Genomic DNA, 9,329 nt, shown 5'->3' with positions numbered 1-9,329 from the left:
GGACTGTGGGCTGTGGAGATAGTTTAGCAGTATAAGCACCTGCCTGGCAAATGCAAGGTCATCAGTTCAATCTCTGGTACTACACATGCACACACACACACACACACACACACACACACACACACGATACAAGGAATGACAGAAAGCACATCAGTAGTAAACTAAATGTGAGTATTAATTTCAATTTTGAGAAGAGGAACACTAATGTCATGTTACAAGTCTAAGTCCAGTTAAGTATGGCTAACAGGATTCAATAAGACAGGTTAAAAATAATGGAATGGGCAAAGAGATACTAAGAAATATAAAGAAAACAGGAATTTAATAAGAATATTAAACAGGATTGAAACAAAGAATCATAAGACTAAACAGAAAACTGAGATTATATGATCCCTAGAGCTATAACTTATCAGAAAATATGACAGTCATAAAACTTTCAGAATAAAATAATAGTACATCTAAATATATATCTTAAAATGTATTACAAATAAAAATGTTGATGAACATACCCTTCAGTAGAGCACTTTAGTTGAAGTCTTTAATCCAACAGAACAAATGTACTAAAATGAATAAGAACATTATTAAATAACCCTAGTATCAACAAAATTTTAAAAAATTCATACATGTCCACATTCTTCATAAAGGACCATATAATTATATTGTATACCTTTATAACATATACAACAGTCTACCATGAATTTTGCACAAAGAATATTTTAACAAATTATGAATGGGCAGAGTTATGATAGACTATATTTCTGATAAAAGTCTATCAAATTCTAAAGTAGAAAAATAAAAATTCAACAAGAGTTTAATTAATTAAAATTAATCATATCATTCAGCTTTTAATTAGGAAATACCAAAATTAAAATTCAGAACCATCTACACAGGTGAAATATACTGTGATAAAATTTACACAGCCCATATCAAACTTAATCACAGAAATTTATAATGTTAAATATCACTATAACTTAAGAAAAATGACTGCTAATAAATAAATTGAGTAGCTGAAACCATTATATGTTTAATTATTTAAAACTATGAAGTGTATAAACAAGAAATATATAAAACTTGGAAAGTATAAAAAAAAGCTGTAGGTGAAAAAGATGATATGGATTATGAAAATCTTGCATTCAACTGGATAGCAGAGTTTGAAAGCCAGAAGAAATGTCCTCAGATTAATGCAAGGAGGAAAAAATGTCAAAAATCAATTATCACAGAAGATTGGGAAGGTAATTAAAAATATAAATTTTAAAGAACATTGAACAAATACCAAGACAAACACCAAGAAAGATTCACATCTAAGATCTATGAGTTGGTAAATAATGGATATTTCTGATTTTAGCTAAGTAAAAAATGTCCACATTTGTATTATGACCTTAGAAGAATCTTAATTTAAAATCTGGTAAAGACAGCACAAAAATGTACAGGCAGATTTTTTTGCATATAGAGAAAAATTCTCTATGTTATATAATTAAGTAAAACTCACCAGTCTAGCAACACAAAATGCAGCATGAGCAAGTAAGGATAATTTGAGTAATTCAAAGATAATTCAATATCAAGACGCCTGTCAAGAAGATTAATTACATATACACGTTAAAGGAGAAAAACCTAGTGATAATTTAAATAGATAAAAGGGCATTTAGTAAGATTCTGCAGAAAGCTCTAAAATAAGCTCTACATATATTTACTTTGAAATTAAACTTCTTATAAACTAAATTAAACATAATCATTTACTGAACAAATGCACAAACATGAAAGTATTGCTAAGATAAAACCTCAATGTCCTTCCTTTTTAGATGTGCTTGGACTCAGTGCTCATCCTGTCGAAGTTGCATAATGCTACTTGGCGTGCTTGGCAAATAGACTTGCTTCCGCATTCTTTAAGTATTGTCGAAGAATTTTGTATATGAAATTTGCTTGCTACTCCTATTGCTTCATTTGTTCCTATATTTTCATCTTTATAAATATGTTGAAAAAGTAGATTTAAACAGTGTTTGTGCAATGTATATGCTGAAATTTATAAATTATAAATTGCAAATCTTGCATACCAACTTTTCTCAAATATCTTAAAGGTTAGTCAGATCTAGAACTTTGTTAAGTGCTTCAAATGCTTGAAAACAGAATATGGACCATCTTGACATTGACTTTAAAACTTAGCATTGTAATGACCTTAATATATAACTGCAGCATTTCTCATGCAGTCTGATTTTATAATCATGTGCAGAGTTATTGTGACCAGATGCCTCAGTCCTTATGGGAAGCCCGTGCGCCACTCTGTCATTTTATGTACATTATATAGGAGCTCTTCACATCTGCAGAGATGACTCATTCTTGGTTGCCTGCACGTGAACTTGTCTCATGCTGGTGTTTAGTATTGTGAAGCCCAGTTGTCCCCACAATTTCAATTACTGTGCAAATTCTTGTCTTCCATGTCTTTCAATATTTTTTCTTCAAAATCTGATAAGGAGATGTGCTGTTTATTTCATTCTTATTTGGAGACTGAAAATAAATGAGCAGCCCAAATAAATATAAAATGTATATGAAGTGTAGCGATAGTGAGGTCAAATTTAGGGAATTAGAAAATATATAATTAAATGACCAGAAATAATATCATATAATTTATAAAGACACTACTAAGACCAGGATTGCAAGTGTATAATCTTACTGCAGTATTCATGACAGGGTAATATATTGTTTAAAACTGAAAATCTTAAAGTTGGCATGTGTAAATACTAAGTTAAATCCTCCAAAATAGAAGCAGAATTGCCTCTAAAATAGTGTATGACCATTTTAAGAAAAGGACAACAAATTTTGATTGATTGAAAATAATAGAAGAAATGAGAAAGAAAAAAGCAAAAAAAAATCACCCAATGAAATACCTGGTAAATAAATAATATTAAATATACAAAATTTCCTGGCAAAAGATAAGAATTTTTAGAATAGAAATCCTCACAGAGTCTAATATGTCCTGTTTACAACTCATCAACTTAAAGTGCAAGAAGAAAGGTTAAAAGTTAAAGAGGAAGAGACGCTGGACAACTAATGTTTGAAGCATGTTGGTGTGCTGGTATCAGTCTCACCAAGTCCATGCTAGGGTGAAAATAAACATCAAAGTAAGAAAACAAACAGTATAACCAAATATCATCGCTGAAATTGTAGGGAGAGAAAGTCTACAGTTATATGTACCTTGTGGTTTCTACATACATAAAGTTAATAGAATTATGAGAAAATAATAAAGCTACCTTATATGCAAAGATTATACATTTCCCTCCCATTGATTGATGAATAGAGCACTCAAAATCAGTAAAAGTATGTATTATTTGACCTATAGATTAATAAACTGGACCTTAGAGAGTGAGAACTGCTAAAACATCAGCAAATTTGGGAGCACTAAATCCAGAACTCCAAACCATATTCATCCTCGTGGCCTAGAACAAACCTGTGAGAAGAGATAGCTCTCGCCTTTTCCTTAAGTAAAGCAACTTTATTATCCAATAAGACACAGTGGAAGCCTAGGATTCACAGTGAGTGAGTCCCTAAGGTGCATGAAAACTTCCAGGTTTGGGGGGCTGGAGCCTTATCTACGGCACACTTCCTATTGCAACACACCTGAGAGACACTGCAGGCTTTCTGTTCCCGGATTTCACACCCCAAAAGTAACTAAATGGCTTCCTAGTGTAAGAGGCACACAGGTTCTCTCTCAGGATGCTACAGTCTCAGCATAGATTACTCTTTACCTGGTGGACTGTGCCTTATAATTGCATGGCTTTGTTGGCTTCTCTCGTATTAAAATGACATTCATCTCTCTCAGTGTTTTCTATTGTTTTTCACAAACTGCAAGTACAACAACATTACTTCCTAAAATTCCTTTGCCTTAGATTTCTGGTTTAGATTCTATTGTGGGCAGCGGTCTTGCTGTCAAACACAGGGAAGACAGGAGTACCAAAGCCCTTATTACTCTGATGAGGGATGGATGAGTGGAGCTTCAGAAGGCAGAAAGGAGATCTGGGCCTTCAGTGGGTCTTCTACCTCAGGGGTGCAGAAAGAATGCTGCGGGAAACTGAGTTAGATAAAAATAAAGACAGTCAGACAAGGTTAGGCACTCAAGGAGACAATATGGAAGACAAGACGACTTTGCAACTTTGGAAAAGAGATACCTCTGTTGTGGGTCAGACCTCAAGATAAAAGATCAAACACCTTCTTACCTCCCTAAGGAAAGACATCAGGGATTGTTATCCCAAATATGTCTCTCACCTTGAGGACTCATGGAAGAGTCACAAGAGTCACTAACCCAGCCCCCTACAGGAAAATCCCCTGTTGTATATTCATGCCTGCTTGCTACTTGACTGCCTTCTCCATTTGGTCCTGGATCCAATAATTTTTTTTTTTCATTTTGGAAGCAGATACTTTATTAATTGACCAAATAACAAAAACACCACGGTGTAAAAATGAACAAACAAAAACAATCACCGTGGTAGATCCCTTAGTTCGTCCTTCTAATAAGCCTGTTGATCTGGTCTTCCCTATTTCCAGCATCTCCACCTTCCATTAAATGGGTGGTCTTTTTCTTCATTCCACCTCGAGGAGATGATAACTTGAATGGCCACAGGAAATTATTTGCCTCTTTGAAGCATTTTCCAACAACATAGATCTCATGAATCAGATCCTCCATGCAGATGATTCCATATTTAGCAAGAGATCGAGCAATCAATGAATTATCTGTCAAGGCAATTTGCTTCTTATTGATTTTGCCATAGCCACGTTTGTATATTAGTTCATTCACTGACTTCAGGTTTGGGTACCCCACAATTCTCAGCATGCTAATTGCAGCCTTATTGAGCTTAACAAAGGAAACACTGAAGATTTGGCCAAGGCAAAGATACTGAAACACCTTGTGAACCTTTGGCTCACACCACTGATACCCTTGATCTGGATGACAAATGCCAGTTTGGGCTCTGCGGGGACATAGAAGTTGCCAGCTTTTCTCGCCATCCTAACCATTTGGATCTCAGTTTGGTACATTTGTCTGTACTCCTTATAATAGTGCTTGGCTTTTTCATAGATGAGCTTCCTCCTCGCCTTGTGAAGCATCTTCTGGGCAAACTTCTTCCTCAGGCACTCAATCTTCAACTCTGTGCAATGTCTTCACTTTTTCTTAAGGGTTTCTGGCATAGCAAGAACCTTTGTTTTCTTCTCTTCTTCACCCTAAATGGTTCCAGCCAAAAAAGAGCAATACATTTTACCTGAACACTTGTGCTTGCAATCTTATTGGTTGACCATTGCTTTGTCCCACCTCATATGCAGCTTCCCATGTTCACCACCTGAGGCCTGCCTCACCACATGGTTTTGCTCTATAAAAATCCCTTGAAAAGACAGATTTGAGTGCAACCACTCAGGATGCCCTTCTGTCCCTCTTTCAGACAGGAGCTTTCTTTTCTCCAATAAATATATTAACCTCCGTTGTTCCTAAAATTCATTCTTCAGTTTTAGAGAACACGAAGTAGGTCCTGGTAACTTTAAGGTTGGGAGTTTCATTCCTCTATATTAAAATGAAGCCATCGTAATAATTTAAAGTCATTTCTACAGTGTTCTGATTTCCTAAAACTTAGTAGTGATTATCTGTGCTCTTTAATCTCACAGCCCTTCTATTGTTTAAAAGATACCTAATTCCCAATGTAATTTTTTTTCTTGAAATATTTGGAACTTAACAAGTTCCAAGAGCTCCAGTTTTTTACTAGGTATGTTAGTAAAAAGCTCTCTGAGTAGTGTGTCTCCCTTGAGGTCTGTAGTCTGTAATTTGCACATATACATATATTATATCTAAAGATTTGTTTGTACTTTTTTCAAGAATACCTGAATCAGTTTTTAAAGCTGAACATATTTTGGGCCTGGATCAAGTTTTAAAGATATCAAGAAGAAATCATGTATCATCTCTCAGACAGCACTATGTTACTCATAATAAAAATATCTAAAAGAAGAATAAAACTAGGTAATTGAAAATCTTTCTAAATGAAAACCATAATGGGAACTAGAAAGTAATGAATATTATGCATAAAGTGCTCACCAAAATATGTAAGATCGAACTGGAGGGTTATGGGTATTGAAATTATTTATTGATAATTTACTGGGAGAACTCACAGGACTTGATACATAGCTGTGCTTATGGTCACAGTTTATTGCATACAGGATCCTAAGCAACATCAGCAAAGAGGAAAAGCATAAGGAGAGAATTTTAAGGGAACTTGGGAGCAAGTAATCAAAGGTTCTCTCTCAGGCAGTAGTATAGTGCATGTTTCATTTGCCCTGAAAGGACACTAAGCAATTCATACTAAATCTTGGGTGAGGTCATTTTGGGAGACTAATTAAAGGTTCAGTTTGTGGTATCTACATTTCAGACTCCCAAAGTAGAAACAAGTATTCAGAATAAGCACCATTATTTGCAATATTTAGGCATAATGAATCACCGTTACAAGTTAATGGTGGAAACCCTCTCCAATTCCAAATCCCTGTGTCTTAACCAAGATCCAACCTTGTAAGTAGGGTTACAAGGTTGCCCTAAACCTAACTTTGTTAGTTAGGTTTAGGGCATAGAAAGAAATAGGCCTTGTACTTCTTTATAGCTACTAAAAAGAGAAAAATGTCCATTTAAATCCTGCAATAAAAGAACAAATAAGTAATACATGCAACAAAATAATGAAACAATACAGCTTAATAAAATAGTACAATTGTAACAGATAATCAGGTAACCTAAAATTTAATGTGATTACCTGAAAAGGCTATAAGATAAACATTATCTGAGAAGACTGAAGAAAAAATGGAAACAAGAGAAAAAGAATGAAAGTGAGAATATTCTACAGACAGAATAACTTTTAAAGGGGAATACAAACTAAATGACTAATTTTATACAAATAAGCTATGGTGACTGACTTTAAGATTCTTGACATCCCTAATCAAGACTTCAGTGACTATTGTCCTTCATTCTAGAGGGTTCTGTAGGATTTTACCTATAGAATAAAGAGAAACAATGCTTCTTTGCTTTTGGACTCAGACTTAGGAGACTGGGAGCTTACATTTACTGTCTCTTGTCATATTTTTGCTTGAAGTAATCCACCTGGCTTTATTTAATCCAGGAAATTTCATGGAGAATAACTCAGGTTTCTGGCCACCAGTGTGGGCTCAGTCCCAGCACAGAGCTCATCATCTTTGTGAGTGTGTCATCCCGGAAGCAGAGCAGACCGTATCAGCAACACCCAGAGTGTGAAACAGACACAGACATCTAACTAAACCCTACCTGAGTTGCGGACCAGTGGGCACAGTGAATAACTGCATCATTTTAATCTAGTAGATTTTAGGGTGGTTTGTTATACAACAGTTTTGGAGGAATAAAAATTTGATAAGGTTGACAATTACATGGAAACATGTATTTTCTAAACTTCACACAAAGGCCAGCGAGATAGCTCAGTGGACTAAAACACCTGCTTGGGCAAGCTTAGGCAAGTGCAGGGAATGAGGTTCAATCTCCAGCACAACATGCAACAACCATCCGTACCCCAGGATGAGCTGAACCAGCCAGAGTCCCTGCATAGTGACCCACCCTGTAATTCCAGCACTGGGGAAGTTAAAAGCAAGAGGATTACTACAAGTCCAAGCTGTGTATTGAGACCCTGTAACAACCAAATACATAAAATAATAATAATAATAATAATAATATTCACATAAGATAAAGTAGAAGGCCAAAATATCCTCAGCACTGCTAAATCAAAGAAAACATTAAACATTTTTTGTAAAGAAAGAATGAAAAAAATCCAGATGGGTGTGATGATGTTTTGTTGTTGTTGCTTATTTGTTTGTTTGTTTTACCAAATGCTGGATAGTCCATTCCACTTATTATATACACATAAGGAATAAAAACAGAAATAGTTTGCTCCTTATTTTGTTAGGTCACCATAACCTGGATTGTTAAGCTATGCATAGTATAAAAGTGAACATCATAAACCAATACCACTCATGACTATAGCTATAATAATTCCAGAGAAACTCCTTACAAACTACCAAAATGTACTAAAATGTTAGAAATCATAATCACATTTTAATTACCTTAGAAATCAGAGAGTTTAAGAAGAGGAAATCTAGAGCTGTTATTCATTATATTAATGTATTAAATTATAAAAGTTAACTTGTTTGGTCTAAAGCAAAAGACCAAGCAAAACAACTATCTGAAAACTATTTTCCATAAAAAAATACAGAATATCAAGGAAAAATGGATTTTCTTCCCTGGAGAAGTGTTATAAGATTTTGAATTTTTTACAGGGTAAGGTTTAATTTTTCAAATGTTATTTATTTAAAAGTAACATATATTTGGGACTAAATTTTGTAATATTCTAAACCATTACATTGTAATAAATAAAACTCATGTTCAACATTTCTCACAATTTTGCAGCTGTATCACAAGGGGTCTCTTTATAACTGACATAGTTTTCTAGTACTTTTGAAACCTTTAAACTTACAGATTTACAATTTGTTTTAATATGTTCCTGAATAGACTTCCAACTTCAATCCTCATCTTTTAAAAGAAATTCCTTTATGAATTTTTAGATTCAGATTACATGGTCAAAAATAAATTGAAACAATCTATACATTATTGGAATCATAAATTTATATACTACACAGACAATAATGATACAAGTCTTCCTATCAAAGAAAACTGACATAGTTTTAAATTGTTTAATTTTAAATATTCCTCAGCAATTACATATTTATTCATAGAGACCATGCCTTTAAAACATTTTCATATTCTTTTACCTTACTTTAAATTTTCCACATTCTTTATACTAAGATTGAAGGGGAAATATGGACCTCGTCTCTACAAGCACACATCTACTATACAGAATAAACTAAATGTATTAAAAAGTATGCTTGGATAAACCAATACTCCTCCCATTAAATCCATATAAATTATATATTTCCTACTGATTTTAACTTTCTATTTTTAGTTTTAGTAGAATTATTATAGATTAATGGCTTTTTCCAATCACAACTTGTTCTTGTCAACCCAAATTTCTATTTTACTTTTGATGTTCACATGATAATCGGCCCGTGCAAACTCTGCTGTTAAACTCTTATGTGTGCTTTCAGTGTGATCAGAGACATTGTAAAATTATCTAGTTTTCAAGCAACAGTGTCTTTCAGGCTCATCTTTACTTCTCCTTGTCCTGAAGAATGAGGCGGCTACTGCTGAGAAGCTGTGTCAGAGAACACAGTCCAGGTACTGTGGGAACAAGCTGCTCGCTGTCCTCTGTGGCCATTCTGGGAGTATGACTATCTGCTAG

Source organism: Octodon degus, unplaced genomic scaffold, assembly GCF_000260255.1.
Source record: "Octodon degus isolate 3935 unplaced genomic scaffold, OctDeg1.0 scaffold00217, whole genome shotgun sequence".
Lineage (NCBI taxonomy): Eukaryota > Metazoa > Chordata > Mammalia > Rodentia > Octodontidae > Octodon > Octodon degus.
The sequence above is the reverse complement of the archived record's forward strand: the minus strand, read 5'-3'. Positions refer to the sequence as shown.